Genomic DNA, 17266 nt, shown 5'->3' on the forward strand with positions numbered 1-17266 from the left:
CCTCTGCTAAGGGGATGTGGGTAAGGGGCAGCATTTCACAGGACACACAGGCAGTAGTCAGCCTTCCCAACTAATCCCTGCCAGCGCCCCGTTAGGACAGGCAGGGGCCACCGCAATTTTACAGAACAGCAGTCTTCAGCCCAGAGAGAATAACTGTAGGAGAAAGGTTGCTCAAGACAAGACAACGTCAGTTTCAAGTCCAAGCCTTCCCAGGCCCTCACCACTGCCTTTGAGGGCACAAGATAGAAGACAAGCACTTGGTGGTGGATTTGCAAGAGGCCTGTTGTGGCTTCCACTGGGGAGAGGAGGGACTTTCCCAGTGCTGCTGCTGCACGGCTCCTGACAACACCAGGCTCAAGGCCATCGGCTCTGGCTTATGGGTAGGGCCAGATGTAGGGGGCGGAGGCAAGAACAAAAGATAATGAATCCATTCATTCACTACTAATACATCATTCATCCACCCCACACATGCTGAGTGTTTGCCATGTCCCAGCCTTTGCTTTGATTTACTCTGGAAGCCCATTTCCTAGCAAAGGCAGTTCCTGTGTATATGAGATGCTGTTTGGAAGGGGTGAAAGATATTGATCAAATTATAGCATTACTATACAGTACCATTCTGGGATGAGTGCAATGGAGAAAAAGTACAGAGGGTGCTATGGTTTCAATGGAACAAAATGTCCTCTTATGACTCAGGTATTGCCAATGTCATAGTATAAAGAGGAGAGGTTGGGGCTGGCATTGTGGTGTGGCAGGTAAAGCCACCACCTGCAGCACCAGCATCCCATATGGGCACCAGTTCAAGTCCCGGCTGCTCCACTTTTGATCCAGTTCTCTGCTATGGCCTGGGAGAGCAGTAGAAGATGACCCAAGTCCTTGGGCCCCTGCATCCACGTGGGAGACCTAGAAGAAGCTCCTGGCTCCAGACTGGCTCAGCTTCAGCTGTTGCAGCCAACTGGGGAGTGAACCAACGGATGGAAGACCTCTCTCTCTCTGTCTCTTTCTCTGCCTCTCTAACTCTGCCTCTCAAATAAACACATCATTTATATGAAAAAAAAAAAAATAGAGGAGAGGTCTTTCATAGGTGATCAGGCCATGAGGCTCCTCCTTCAGGTTAAGATTAAGGCCCTTGTAAGAAATGTGTCCTTGCAGTGTTCAGTCACCTGCCCTTCCGTCTTCCAGCAGGTGAGGACACCGCTTTCCTCACCTGAAAAGGCTCCATCAGGAAGGCGCCATCTCACCAGACAGCCAAGCCCGCTGGTGCCTCAGCGTCCACTTCCCAACCTGCGTAACTGAGGAAAGCAGTTCCGTTCTCTGGAATAGCCTACAGTATTCACTTAAAGCATCACCGAACAGCTGGAGAGAGCAGTCGTGAGTTGTCGCGGAGGTGCTGACCTCACCCAAACAGCAGTAAGAGGCTTCGCTAGGAAGTGACCAGTAAGCTCAGATTTGAGAAAGGATGGCTTGAAGAAAAAAATCAGGAAGAACAGTCCAGGGAGGTCAAGGCTGCCCAGCAGGAGGGAGCAGTGAGAGGCCCATGAAGCCGAGGCAGCCAGGCAAGGCAAGCCTGAGGTGTCTCTGGAAAGGAATCGGGGTCAGAGAGTCGGGGCTGGGAGGATACACGCCTTTGGCCCAGTGCACAGGAAGCTACTGAAGCGTTCTAAGCTTGAGGGCACTTATTGGGAACTGTTTTAAATGTCCATGTGGCTGCCATATAGGTAACAAATCAAATGGGGACAACAGTAGAGGCAAAGAATCCTTAGACAATCAGTGCAGAATGGGCAGCCGGGCCGCGTGATTTCCAGGCGTTTCCACCTTTGGCCATGGACACAGATACTGATGGATTCTGCAGATACAGAGGAGGCATTACCAACAGCAAGAAAGACAGATCCCACACAGCCCGATCCAAGGTGTCCATACCCAAAGAGGGGATTTCAGGCACAGCCTCTTGGTTTCGTGAAGGAGAAAGCCGTCAACCTAAGAGGTGATCTCAGCTATCCAATTTATCATCTGGGGCCAGCGTCACAGTTCATTTGGCTAATCCTCCGCCTGTGGTGCTGGCACACCAGGTTCTAGTCCCGGTCGGGGCGCCGGATTCTGTCCCGGTTGCCCCTCTTCCAGGCCAGCTCTCTGCTGTGGCCAGGGAGTGCAGTGGAGGATGGCCCAAGTGCTTGGGCCCTGCACCCGCATGGGAGACCAGGAGAAGCACCTGGCTCCTGCCTTCGGATCAGCGCAGCATGCCTGCCATCGTGGCCATTTTGGGGGTGAACCAACGGAAAAGGAAGACCTTTCTCTGTCTAACTCTGCCTGTCAAAAAAAATTATCATCTGGGACTCAAAACATGGGCTTGGGGCCTCTGCTCTGTAGCACGCCTCTTCCCGGGAGGCCACTGCAGTGCATCACCGCCAGCAGAGGACTCTCGGAGCTTAGTTTTCACAAAACAAGACCCATCGTGCGGGCAAGTGGGGAGCTGCTGCTATGAGGCAAACATTGAACATTTTTGGCCTGGTTTGTTGGCAAAGGCCCTGGCCAACATCAGCATTCGGAGCCTCATCTACAACATAGGTCCTGCCCCCCTCCTCTGCTGCTGCAGTCGGGGAACAGGAAGTAGGGGCTAAGAAAGCAGACTGAGGAGTCCGAGGACGACATGGACTTCAGTCTTTTCAACTCAATCTCACCATAAAAAGCTCAATTCAAACAAAAAAAAAAAAGCAAACAAAGAGAAGGCCCACATTCTAGTGACATTTCACACTCTTAACTCAAAACTGGTTTTAAACACATTTCATTCACCAGCAGTCCTCCTGGACCTGGCTTCCCTGGATCCCATGTCCATAATGCAATTAGCCAATGTTTGAGTTTCCTACTGCTGCCATAACAAACTACCATCATCGTTAATCACAGTTGTTTAAGACAGTGCGAATCCATCTCCTTCTATCCTCAGTGGCCAAGAGTCAGGATTCTGTTTAACAGGTCGGGAGGTTTCGTGTTGGCAAAGCTGGTTCCTTCCCAAGGCTCTAGCGAAGAATTTCTGTCCCCGGTTTTTCCCACTTGCAGAGACAGCCTGTGTATCTTGGGCCATGGCTCCTCCTCCATCTCCAGCAGAATCATCTTTTACTCCCACCGCCTCAATGCTTTTTTTTTTCCTACACATCTTCCAAATCTCCCTGTGCCTCTCTTAAAGCAAAGTACTTCAAAAAGTTCATGGAAAAAAAAAATCCAAAGGTAAGTGTATTTTGGTTCAAAAAATTGTCATCTGTGTACCGTTTCTTCATAATACAAATTATTCCACGAAACCTTTTAAGATTTCTCAAGAAGACACTTGAAATTATATTTTAGAGGGGCCAGCGCTGTGGTGCAGTGGGTTAAAGCCCTAGCCTGAAGCGCCAGCATCCTGTATGCGCCAGTTCTGGTCCCGGCTGCTCCTCTTCCAATCCAGCTCTCTGCTATGGCCTGGGAAAGCAGTGGGAGATGGCCCAAGTCCTTGAGCCCCTGCACCTGTGTGGGAGACCCAGAAGAAGCTCCTGGCTCTGGATCAGCACAGCTGACCTGGACAGCAGGGCCAGTGCTGTGGTGTAGCAGGTAAAGCCGCCACCTGTAGTGCCAGCATCCCATATGGACACCGGTTCGAGTCCCGGCTGCTCCACTTCCCATCCAGCTCTCTTATATGGCCTGGAAAAGCAGAAGATGGCCCAAATGCTTGGGCCCCTGCACCCATGTGGGAGACCTGAAAGAAGCTCCTGGCTCCTGGCTCTGGATTAGCGCAGCTCCAGCCATTATGGCCATCTGGGGAGAGAACCAGTGGATGGAAGACCTCTCTCCCTCTTTCTGCCTCTGCCTCTCTGTAACTCTGACTTTCAAGTAAACAAAATCTCAAAAAAAAAAAAAAAAAAAGAAAAAAAGAAAAAAGGACCTGGACAGTTTCAGGGCCATTATTCAGCTTACCATAGCCTCTACTTATCCACACTATGGCAAAGATAGGATTTCAGCCCTTTCAGACAGCATTGATAATCACTCGTCCACCCGTCTTAGTGTAACTGGATTAATATTAAAGTTACTGACCTTTCCCAAAATAGGAGAGAAAATAGGAAACAGAATTTGACTGCAGATGAGCCAAGAAGACTAGACTCAAGCTCAACCAAGCCTACCTTTTTAGAAGCCACAGCTGCCTTCTTTGGAGTATACAATGAAATCTTTGGGCACTGTCCATTGATAAATATTCACACCTTGACATACCATTCATGCACAGCACCCGATGTTTCACAGACCCCCCCAGAGCCCATCTAGGTTAAATGCTGGCTGTGTCCAATCAAGGAAGAAGCAACAGAGTCAACCAGGTGTGCAGATCATGCAGTCTCTACATCTCCGTAACTCACTCTTGCTTAGACCAGTTGAGGTTGGCCCTAGGAGGCCTCGATCCAGGCTGTCCAGACTTGGGCACACTACCCAGTAACACCCAGTAAGTAATGTCTTAGGACTTCAGCTGAAAAAGACTCCAGCTAGAGTAGACCACATAAAGCCCAAAGAGGTTCTAGAAGATCTATTTTCACTTGTACAAACACAAGTTACATAAACTACAAATGAAAATATATGTATTTATGTGGCTGGAGAAATTCTATTTTCAGAATCCATCACATTAGATTTAATCGGACACTTACCTAAGACACATAAACCCAATGGTTCACAGACGACCCAATAGAAAATGTGGACAAAGGCTTAAAGATTGTTCATAAAGGACAACAATTGACCTCAATTTCATTACTCATTCAGGGCATGCAAATTAAACCCACAAGATAACAATACATGCCACCAGAATGTTCTAATTGTTGGATGTGAATTAAGATGAGCTGCTGCAGGTGATCACTGCTTTGAAAAGCTGGCAGCAGCAAACGGTGAAGTTGAACACGCATTCACTACGACTCAAACTCAAATTGAAATATGTATATGTCTTTATCAAAAGATATGTATTATAGTGGTGATAAGTCCTGGTACAAAATACATAACAAAATTTAGTATCCTAACCTTTTTAAAAGTGCAGTTCAGTGGCGTTAAGCATGCCTATGTTACTAGTTCACAATAGTCATCATTTATCTCCAGAACGTTAGTTGTGCTTCCAAACTGCAACACCACACCACCTACCCAGTAACTCCTCATTCTTTCCTCCCCCGGGCTCTGGCCACTACCAGAGTTTGCTTTCTTGTAACATATGTCAGAAGTCCCTTCTTTTTGAAGGTTGAATAGTATTCCATTGTACACATATACTACATTTTACTTATTCATTCATCCATTGGTAGACACTTACACATTGCTTCTACCTTTTGACTATCGCAAATCATACTGCTAGGAACATGGTTGTACAAATATCTGTTCAAGTTTTTGCTTTCAATTCTTTAGGGGTATATACTCACTGCTGGGTATTATGGTGATTCCATTGTTAATTTTTGAGAACTCTTCACATTGCTTTCCATAGAGGCTGCATCATTTTACATTCCCACCAGCAAAGCACAGGGGTTCCAACTTCTGTACAACCCGGCCAATACTTGTTATTTTCTGGATTTGTAAAATATATATGAATGCCATCCTAAGGTATAACGTGGTTATCTCACTGCAGCTTTGATTTGCATTTCCCTAATGACTAGCAATATTGAACAATTCTCACACCAGTATTGGTCACTTGTAGATGTCCTCTGGGAAATGTCTATTTTAAGTCCTTAGCCCCATTTTTAGATCAGGTTGCTTTTTGTTCAGTTGTAGCACTTTATATATTCTAGATACTAACCTCTATCAGATATACGATTTGTAAACATTTTCTCACATTCTACATGTGTGTTTTTAATCTATAGACAACAGCATTTGAGGCATAAGAGATTTTAATTTTAATGTAGCCCAGTGTGTTTTTTTTCCTGTGTTTCCGGTACCACAGACAAGAAATCATTGCCAAATACAACATCATGAAGTTTTTCCCCTATTCTTTTCTTCCAAGGGTTTTATAGTTTTAGCTCTTACATTTAGGTCTTTCATTCATTTTGAGTTAATGTTTGTATACAGTGTTAAGTAAAGGTCTACCACTCTCATTCTTCTGCAGGTGGATCTCTTGTTCTCCCAATACCAGCTGTTTAAAAGATTGTCATTTTCCCAAAGGTGAGAACATCCAGGCTGAAAATATGTGAGCACTTTGCCCAGGCATCCATATCAAAAATAATTCACCTATGAGAATTTATGTCTGCAATCTCTATTCTACTTTATAGTTCTATATGTCTGTCAACAGCACCATTTTTTTAATGGGCTCTAGATAGAAACTACTACAAAAATTCATCAATAACAGGGTGGCAATGAATAGCGAGACAGTAACTCAGTAGGGTATTCTACAGCACTGAGTATAAAAGATTTCTAATAACCACAATGTGGATAATCTCACAAGCTTATGTTGACCAAAGAAGCCCAAAAGAGCACTTGTTATTTCATTTACATAAAATAGAAAACCAGACCAATCTAATTTGTGCTTCTAGAAGTCAAGATGGTGAAGGGAAGGGGCCAGCACAGTGGTGTAATCAGTTAAGCCTCGGCCTGTGGTGCTGGCATGCCATATGGGCACTGGTTCAAGTCCTGGCTGCTCCACTTCTGATCCAGTTCTCTGCTAAAGGCCTGGGAAAGCAGTGGAAGATGGCCCAAGTCCTTGGGCCCCCGTACGCACATGAGAGAACAGGAAGACACTCCTGGCTCCTGGCTTCGGAACAGCCGAGCTCAGGCCATTGTGGGCATCTGGGGAATTAACCAGGAGATGGAAGATCTGTCTGTCTCTGCAACTTTGCTTCTCAAATAAATAAAATCTTAAAAAAGATGGTGAAGAGAAGCAGTAGTGACAGGAAAGGGGTCTGGCAGGGGCGGGGGGGCGCTTCGGAGATGGGGATGTCCCATTTCTTGTTCTTAGTGTGTTCAATTAGTAAAATTCATCAAACCATAAATTAATCATTTGCATATTTTCTGGATAGCTATCATATGACAATAACAAGATTAAAAAACACACAAATATTCTCTAGGTACAAAGCATTGGAAGCTTTATTGCACAGCAAGAATCATCATCTTGACCTGCAAATCATTGTCAGCCAATGAGAATTCAGCAACGCCAACTGGGCCAATCGCGTACATGAAGCAATTGTCCCCTGAAAACAGCTCAGAACACTCCCAGCAACATCTACTACATGTTCTGAGTCCATAAAGCTGATATAAACACAGTGCATTATCCATAGTCAGTGTCTAATAATAAAAAAATCTGATTATACCTGTTGCTAATACGTCTATGACTAGGAGACAGCATGACAAGGGCAGACAATTAGATCAGGATATGCAGTAAGTTAATCCTGGGAGACTCTGGAAGAACGAAACTTGGCCTCATCTGTGACTGTCACAGGAGCCATGTGAGTCGCTCCAAAGCACCTCTGGCTGTAGGAGCCTCGGGGAAGACGCCTGCCAATTGTTTTAGGGCTTTGTTCAGCTTGACACGGGCTGTGTTTCCTCTGTTGTCCTCACACCTTTCTAATGATCTTGTCTGCCATGTGCTCGTTTGCCAAGTGCCAGCCGTGGTGCTGAGCCCTCTCTGAATCGTCCTGTTCACACCTGCACAGTGACCCTGCCAACCAGTGGCTGTTACTGCCTTGGCTCAAAGGTGAGAGCATCCAGGCTGAAAGTGTGTGAGCACCTTGCCCAGGCATAACCAGCAGGTGAGAAGCCAGAGATGGAGACAGAAATGGAGACTGCAGGAAGTAGCTCACGAGATGAAGAAGGCCAGGGACTCCCAGGATCCGCCACAGAGCAGGCTGGAGGCTCAGGAAAGCCAGTGGTGCAATTCAGCCCAACTGTGAAGGCTGAGGACCAAGGCAGCCGATGCCATATGTCCCAGGGAACAAGAAGCCCCAGGTCAAGGGCAGGGAAACGGCATGTCCCAGCTCAGAGACAGAACTGGCCTTTCCTCCACCATGTTGCTTTATTCTGCCGCTCAGATCGGGTGGTGCTTGCTAAGGGTAGGCTTCCTTCTCTAGGTCCACTGAGTCCAACACTGTTCTCTTCCAGAAACGCTCTCACGGATGCATCCACAATGTTTTAGCAGCTCGTCGGGCATCCCTTAACCCGGTCAGGTTAACACATAACATTGACATTCACAATAAGAATCAGGATGAGTTCCCAGGCAGAGACTGGGAGCCTTGCTGAGGCCCTACTAAGACTAAAAAGGTGACAGAAATGTGCAGGGCCCTCAGCACCCGCACTGGTACTGAGCGCTGAGCTGTCTTACTCACTAAGCAGGCACCATATCCTATGAACCCGGAGCACTGGCACTGGACTAGGGCTCAGGATACATGCCTCAGAGAGCCCCTCACAGTGCTTGCTGACAGAGAGAGAGGGGAGAGAAAGAAATGGTACCCTGGACAGAAGACCATGGAACCATCTAGAAGCCACCACTAGTGTTTGAAGGCCACAAGACTGGAGAGCTGCAGTCTCCTCCCAACTAAATACAGGAACTAGAGGCAGAGGTTAGGGCACAGCTTGGTGTTCTCAGACCCTGTGTTTGCTTCAAATGTTGAAATTTTGAATTGTTCTCTCTAGTTTTGATTTTTAAGAATATTGCATGAGGCTGGCACTGCGGCGTAGTGCTGCTGCCTACAGTACCGGCATCCCGTATGGGCACCGGTTCGAGTCCCAGCTGCTCATCTTCTGATCCAGCTCTCTGCTATGGCCTGGGAAAGCAGAAGATGGTCCAAGTCCTTGGGACCCTGCACCCATGTGGGAGACCAGGAGGAAGCTCCTGGCTTCGGATCAGCACAACTCTGGCAGTTGCAGCCATTTCAGGAGTGAACCAGAGAATCAAAGACCTCTCTCTCTCTGCCTCTCCTTCTCTCTGTGTAACTCTGACTTTCAAGTGAATAAATAAATCATTTAAAAAATGTAAAAAATATTGCATGAAAAATCTGTCTTAAGGATATAACCTTAAGACCTGAAACTATCAAACTACTAGAGGTAAACATAGCAGAAACACTAAGATTTTGGCATAGGCAAAGATTTTTTGGGTAAAACCCAAGAGCACAGGCAATAAATGCCAAATAGACAAATGCACTTATGTCAAGCTAAGAAGTTTCTGCACAACAAAGCTAACAATTAGCAAAGTGAAGAGATAACCAACAGAATGGGAGAAAATGTCAGTTAACTATGCGTCTGATAAAGGAGTCATTTCCAGACTATATAAGGAGCTCAAGAAATGCAACAGCATAAAAATGTGATTAAGGAATGAGCAATAGAAATGAATGCTTTTTTAAAAGATTTATTTGTTTATTTATTTGAAAGGGAGACTTACAGAGAAGCAGAGGCAGAAAGAGAGAAGCCTTCCATCCACTGATTCACTCCCCAAAAAGCTGCAAAGGCAGGAGCTGGGTGGATTCGAAGCTGGGAGCCTGCAGCTTCTTCTGGATTACCCACGTGGGTATAGAGACCTAAGTACTTGGGCCATCTTCTACTGCTTTCCCAGGCACTTTAGCAGGGAGGTGGATCAGAAGTGGAGCAGCAAAGTAAAACAATCAGGAAAGTGAAGAGGCAACTGACAAAGAATGGGAGAAAAAAATTGCAAATTATCCAACTGATAAAGGATTAATAACCAGAATCTACAGAGATCAAGAAACTCTACCAAAACAAAAACAACCCACTTAAGAGATGGGCCAAGGACCTCAATAGACATTTTTCAAAAGAGGAAATCTAAATGGCCAACAGGCACATGAAAAAATGTTCAGGATCACTAGCCATGAGGGAAATGCAAATCAAAACCACAATGGGGTTTCACCTCACCCAGGTTAGAATGGTTCACATACAGAAATCAACAAACAACAAATGCTGGTAAGGATGTGGGGAAAAAGGCACACTAATCCACTGTTGGTAGGAATGCAAACTGGTAAAGCCACTATGGAAGTCAGTCTGGAGAATCCTCAGAAATCTGAATACAGCCCTACCTTACCACCCAGGCATCCCACTCTGTGGAATTTACCCAAAGGAAATTAAATTGGTAAATAAAAGAGCTATCTGCACCTCAATGTTTATTGCAGCTCAATTCACAATAGCCAAGACCTGGAATCAACCCAAATGCCCATCAACAGTAGACTGGATAAAGAAATTATAGGACATGTACTCTATAGAATACTATACTGCAGTAAGAAAAAAATGAAATCCCGTCATTTGCAACAAAATGGAGGAATCTGGAAAACGTGCTGAGTGAAATAAGCCAGTCCCAAAGGGACAAATATATGTTCTGCCTGATCAGTGACAACTAACTGAGCACCTAAAAGGAAACCTGAAGTGAAACTATGAGAAGCAATGACTTGATCAGCCCTTGTCCTGACTGTCGAGGAACAGCTTACTATTTTAATCTTTTTAGTATTTTCTTTTTCCACTTAATACCATTGGTTGAACTCTTAACACAGAATTATTCCTAGATGTTTAAATCCAATTGAAAATTGATCCCTGTTAAAAATAAGAGTGGGGCTGGTGCCGCGGCTCACTAGGCTAATCCTCCGCCTAGCGGCGCCGGCACACCGGGTTCTAGTCCCGGTCGGGGCACCGGATTCTGTCCTGGTTGCCCCTCTTCCAGGCCAGCTCTCTGCTGTGGCCAGGGAGTGCAGTGGAGGATGGCCCAAGTGCTTGGGCCCTGCACCCCATGGGAGACCAGGAGAAGTACTGGCTCCTGCCATCGGATCAGCGCAGTGTGCCGGCTGCAGCGCGCCGGCTGCGGCGGCCACTAAAGGGTGAACCAACGGCAAAGGAAGACCTTTCTCTCTGTCTCTCTCACTGTCCACTCTGCCTGTCAAAAAAATAAATAAATAAAAACAAATAAGAGTGGGAATGAGAGGGAGGAGATATACAGTTCAGTACAGGTTCCCTTGGACTTACACCTAAGGGTAAAGCTAAAAACTTGCCATGGGACTCCAAATCCCATTAAATTAAATTGGCAGGCACCAATGCCATCTTACTTGTTAAAGTGATCAGTTTAAGTTCATAACTGATCATTAAGTTAGGATTAAGCATCAAAAGGGATCACATTAATAAGACCAAGTGCCTGCTAATAATAACAGAAAGAATTAAAAAGGAGAAAATTATCCAATATTGGAAGCAGGCCACACAGCAGACTCACAGAATGATGCACGCCCTAAACAGCACTCTGGCCTCAGAATCAGCCTTTAAGGCATTCAGATCTGGCTAAAAAGCCCATGAGGACATTTCAGGCATGGAAAGCCAGGACACTGTGGCAAGAAATGACCTACACGAAAGATCTCTGTGAGTGAGATCCCAGTAGAAAGAAGGGACAATCAAAGACGAAGATACCTTTCTCTGAAGGGAGGAGAGAACTTCCACTTTGATTATGGCCTTGTCTAAATAAGGTCGGAGTTTGTGAACTCAAGAGGTTTCCATAGCCTTGGTAGCTCATGACAAGAGCCTTGGGTGATCACTGGCATCATAAATAAGAGTGTCAATTGTTATATCAACAACAGGAGTCACTGTGCACCTGCTCCCCATGTAGGATCTCTGTCCTTAATGAGTTGAACTATGAGAATTAATGAAAAAACTCATCTTCCAACAGTACTCTATACTTTGTGTGTCTGTGTGGGTGCAAATTGTTGAAACCTTTACTTAGTATAGAGTTGATGTTCTGTATATAAAGATAAATAAAAATTAATCTTAATGAAGAATGGGATGGGAGAGGGAGTAGGAGGTGGGATGGTTTGTGGGTGGGAGGGCAGGTATGGAAGGAAGAACCACTATAATCCAAAAGTTGTACTTATAAATTTTTATTTATTAAATAAAAATTTATATATAAATCTATAGATTTATAAATATATATTTATATAATATAATATACATATTTTATATAATATATAATCTATTTCTATTATATATTTATATTATATATATATAAATTTATGTATTTTTTTAAAGTGGAACATCCCAGACTTGAACTGGTGATCATAAGGGATGTTGGTGCTGTAGGCTGCAGCTTCATCCACTAAGCCACAGCACCAGCCCCAGATACATTTTTTGAAGCAAGAAATATAAATCACCAACAGACACATGTGAAAATGCTCAGGATCACTAGCCCCCAGGGAAGTGCAAATAAAGACCACTTCGAAGTATCACCTCACTCCATTAGAATGGCTAATCAAAAAAAAAAAAATCACAAATAGGAAATACTGGTATGGCTGTGGAGAAAATGGTATCCTAATCCATTGTGGGTGAGAATGCAAAATCATCCAAGCATTATGGAAAACAGTATGGCAGTTCCTCACACAACTAAACAGTGATCCACCCTACGACCCAGCTACCACACTTCTGGGAATATATGCAAAGGAAGTGAAGTCAGCAACTGGAAGAAATACCAGCCCACCTGTGTTTACAGCACCCAATTCACAATAACAGAGATATGAATCAATCCAGAAGTCCATCAGCCGATGACTGGATAAAGACAGTGTGGGATATACACATGATGGAATGAAATCCTGACATTTGAAACAAAATGGACGGAACTGGAGATCATTATGCTAATTAACTAAGCCAGACTCAAAAGCAAATATCACATTTTCTCTCATATGTAGAAGTGAATATCTGTAGAGTATGAAATTTTTATGCAGGTCATATTATTTGAAATATAATTGTAAATACAGTCTTCACTGAATTATACCATCTACACAACAATATACCCTTTTTTCACTTTATAATTATTGTCATAATCCCATATTTTGTGATATTAATATCCCTGTATAAGAAAAAAATAATATACATTTGTATCTATATAATACCCACGTATGCAATGCATGTGGTAAAAGGTTAATAATTGTTCAATCAAAATAAATTTTAAAAATGTTCCTAGGAGCACAAACACGGAAATGCCACATGGTACTGCATAAATATATATAATTGTTAGTAAGATATTTTTAATTCAAAATTTAAATGAGAAAATACTAATTATCTTGACCAAGTCTTTGGGGCATAATTCCGTGTTCCTCCTAAAACAAGCGTCTCACACTCCTCCCTTTAGTCCTAGTGGAGCAGTATCTTCATACTGGAAGCCAAAGTCACAATCCAGACATGGCAATCCCGTGAGTGCAAGACACAAGCCCTTGGCTCACAGGCCTGCCTGGTGCAGTGCAGCTCTGACATCCCCAAGCACTGGAAACACGTTGTTGCTATCTCCCAACTCAAACAATGTTTGGGTGTTTAATTAAATTCCAAGAACACCTGTTTCATCAGCTTATAAATTCCAACTGCATTTTAAGCGGCTTGTTTGGCATGCAGTCTTGTCATTTCTTGACTGTAACCACAGCAACCCCCTCCCCCCCATCAAGAATATCCATCCTCAGCTCCTGCCACACACCCTGGACCCCTTTTCCTGCCTTTGGCAGGCCTGCAGAGCTCCAGTGCAGATCTCAGCTTCAAAGAGCTGCCGAAAAGCACACTGGGAAGTCTGAACACTCCTACAGGAGAGCAGGGTACAGTCAGAACTTCTTCACTACCTCAAGCCCAATAACCGAGAGAGCTGCCTACATGCCAGGTAGCTAGGACTGGGGGCTTCGCATACGTTGGTGCCCACACACCAGGTAGCTTGGCTGTCTCTGAGCTGGTGGCAACACCACCACCTACAGCACTGTGCAAAGGGGAATGACTGGTCCTGAGGTACCCCAGCTAGGAACAGCAGAGGGGAGGCTGGAAACCTGCCCCCCACCCCCCACTGACTTCCAGCTCCAGGACTCCAGTGTGACTGTTAGGGGCTGCCTAGAGAGATAACTGTGAACAGATGTCTCAAATGGCAGTAGGTAAGGTTTAAAAAAAATAAATAACCCCCTCACCTCCGTGAAAACTTGACCAGGCGGGCAGGAAGGTGTCCTCCTACACTTCCCCCCCACCTTAACCAAGATTAAGCCTGGACTGGATCTTAATTAAGTGAGTGAGGCCCAGACTGAGTTAATTGAGTGAGTGAGGATGGCAGGGAAGGCATCAGACTGCATGACCCGAGCTCTCAAGTCGAGGGCACTCTCTGTGCAACCCCTGGCTTTGCTGTGCCTGTCTTCATTGAGAACATGGGGGGGGAGTAGTTCCTAACCGATGGGCCTGATGACCGAGTTGAGAGTTGATTCACGTAACATGCTTATACCAGGGCTTCCCCTAGAGGCACATGTACGAGCCCACGACGTATTATTGCACGCATTGAACAGGCTTTTGCCATGGCATCCCCAGTAACTGCACTGTCTCCAAGGGAACTCCTGGGCCTCAGGCAGCCTCCCCAGTACCCACTGTGCACTTCTCCTTTGCACAGTCATTCCCCTTTGCACAGTGCTGTAGGTGGTGGTGTTGCCACCAGCTCAGAGACAGCCAAGCTACCTGGTGTGTGGGCACCAAGCTTGGGCTTGCCTTTCCCCAGGCCCTCACGTCGCCCCAGTGTGCCCCATCGTGGACCACCTGTAAGCCTTCCCTGCCTGTCCCAGTCCTCGGCGACCTCCCTCTCTGCCGCATCCAGCCCACATTCAGTGCCCCATTTTCCCATTGCTGAGACCAGCCTGAAGGTCAGCTTGCCTCGGCTGTGCTTCTATGCAGGGAGACAGACCGCACCACACCATGGCCAGTGCTCAACATCAAGATCAACTCAGACCCAGCCATTCCCGATGTCCACTCTTTCATTTGTTCCCCAAATCCCTATCGTGTGCTTGGCGCTAGCAGTGATGGGTAGAACCTGAATAGCCACATACAGAGCCCATCCTGGTGGAGGGTAGAGTCCGCTGAAGATGGTCATGCACGTTCTTAGAGAAAGAACTAGCCAAGCAAACACTGCAATACATGCAATCGAGAAAAACAAGGTCAAAGACACGCCTGGAGATTGTTCAGGAGCCTCAACAAGTGACAGCCAAACCCAGCCCTCTGACAAGTGAGCACTCTACTCAACGCGTCCAACTGAACCGTCTCTAGGAACCATCTCACGGTCCAGCAGCTCCCGGCCCTGGGCTCCGAGGCACTGTTGCTTTGGCACTGGCCCCGGGCTTGTATCTTAGCCTCTGGGGCCACGCAGCTAGCTCATTTGGAATGCAAGCGAGGCCTGCAGGAAAGCGCAGCCTTCGGACTCACTGCCTAACGTTCTCCCAAGCGAAAACATGGGTGCAGTGTTCACAAACCACAGAACCAAGGGAGTTGTGGAAAATACGACACCACGGGCAGAGGATGATCGCCAAGCCCCAGGAGCGGGGTCTGGCCTGGCAGAATGGGCCAGGCGTTGTCTAGTGGGATCTCGGGATCCCAGAGGTGTTTTCTCAGCACTTGTGCAGGACTGCGGGATTCTCTCCCTTCTACGCAGAGCGTGCTCCCAAGGGAGCTGTGGTGTGCCTGGCACACCCCTCCCTTCCTCGGGGTGAAAGACAGCGAAGTTTCTCTCACCGTTCCTTCCGAGTCTCATTCGCTGTCCGCTTGCTCGTCCCGACTACTCCTCTGGGGCCTACAGTCACTCTGTGTGTGGAGGCCACCACTGATCCTCCGCTAAAAGGCCTGCCCAGCTGCTTCTGGTGAGGGCTCTTTTCTCAAATAGCCCACCAGCCTGCAGCAATGCCTGCTGGGCACAGGCCTCACCTGCAGCCCATGATCACCCCTGGCAGAAGCAGGGGCCCAGCTCCAGACCTCAGCTTCCTGGAGCTGCCCTCATTGGCCATCTTGGCCCCTGGACTCCAGAAACATGTTCTGAGATCTATTACCCCCGCTGCTCCCATGGCCTGAGCCAGCTGTCTTAGAGCCGCTTCGCCTGCTCCTATTGGTAGAATACTATGCGGTCTGCCAGGCGAGTGAACCAGCAAAAACCAGGTCTGCCGCATCGGACAGGCTTGGGTTCTGATCCCCTGCAGCCCCACGCCCAGGTGAGCCTCACCTGAACCGTTTGCAAATACCCGGATCCAAAAAGCGAGAAAATAAGGTTTTACACATTGAACACATTCTTAATGACTTTATATGTATATTTATCTGGACTTTCAGATGTAATGGACATCCCACAGCAGTAAGAATACCAGGCTCCCATGTTTATCCTAATGGGGCCAATATGAGAGTACTTCAAAAAGTTCGTGGAAGATGGAATTAAGAACCTATTTTAGTGCAAACATTTTGTTCCATAATACATGGAAAATATGTATTAGGAAAAAAACTGTGTAGGGATGTCAAGTGTTTTGGGCACCAAATAAACTCATACTTTAAATTTCATTCTCCATGGATTTTTTTTTTTTTGACGTACCCTAATATATGCAGATGCCTGAACTCTTGCCTGGGCTTAGGCACTTGGCACAATGGATAAGACAGGAGTGCCTGGATTCAAGTCCTGAATCTGCTCCCGATTCCCAATTCCTGCTTATGTGCTAATGCCATAGAGGTAGCAGGTGGTAGCTCTAGGCTCTGCCACCATGTGGGAAGCCCAGATTGAGCTCCTGGCCCAACCTCAGGCTGGACCAATAGGTATTTAAGAAGTGAACCATCAGGTGAAAGCTCTCTCTCTCAACTTTTAAATAAAATGAAAATAAAATTTTTCAAACAAATCCCAAGAAATGGCAGGCATTTAGCCTAGCACTGAAGACACCAGTTAAGACTCCCATATCCCAAATCAGAACATGTAGGGTTAACTCCCAGCTGCAGGCCCTGAGTCTGGATTCCCAATCACGGAGACCCTGAGAGGCAGCAGTAGAGATGGCTCAGGCACGTGGGTTCCTGCCGCTCCCGCAGGAGACTGGAACTGAGTTTCAGTCCCCACCTTCAGTGTGGCCTGGCCTTAGCTGTGCGAAGTGTTTAGGACACTGAAACAGCAGGTGGGAGCTCTGTCTCCCTGTATCTATCTATTGATCTACTATCATCTATCTGTACTTTCTCTGTCTCAAGAAGAAAAATGACAGAGGAGAGAGACAAAGAGAAGGAAAGGTAGGTTTCCATAAATATCAGCACCCTCCCTCTCCCATGGTCCTTGCCCACTGCTATAAGGGGTACACGTCACTTCTGCCAGGTATTGCCCTCTTGCCACATGGTCTTGATTCTAGCATTCTCTTTGTGTCCAACTATCCATGAGAAACACAGGCTTACTTGGGGGTTAACAAAATCAGGGCTGGTCTTTTGGGTTCCTGTGGAGCTTGGAGTTTTTACAAAAGTCTACCTTGGCAGTTGCAACCATCTCACGCTAGAATTAAGAAGGCAAGATGCTTATTTCATAGAAGCCCAAATTTCTGGCAACAAA

General features: G+C 46.1%; 1 long non-coding RNA gene across 7 annotated transcripts in view; it reads right to left on the minus strand.

Annotated features, from left to right (window-relative positions):
• Window positions 1-15853, minus strand: part of LOC149121920 (uncharacterized) — a 435681-nt gene extending 419828 nt beyond the window's left edge. For 2 of the 7 annotated variants that reach the window (XR_016221544.1, XR_016221542.1), the window contains exon 1: window positions 15445-15825. This is a non-coding gene — a long non-coding RNA (uncharacterized LOC149121920). Of the gene's footprint in view, window positions 1-15444 lie in introns of all 7 variants that reach the window. The other 5 variants (XR_016221543.1, XR_016221541.1, XR_016221540.1 and 2 more) reach the window with 5 other exon arrangements.
• Window positions 15854-17266: the final 1413 nt, after the last annotated feature.

The sequence above is a fragment of the Oryctolagus cuniculus genome, chromosome 15 (assembly GCF_051225735.1).
Source record: "Oryctolagus cuniculus isolate XC-2025 breed Fujian yellow rabbit chromosome 15, ASM5122573v1, whole genome shotgun sequence".
Classification (NCBI taxonomy): Eukaryota; Metazoa; Chordata; class Mammalia; order Lagomorpha; family Leporidae; genus Oryctolagus; species Oryctolagus cuniculus.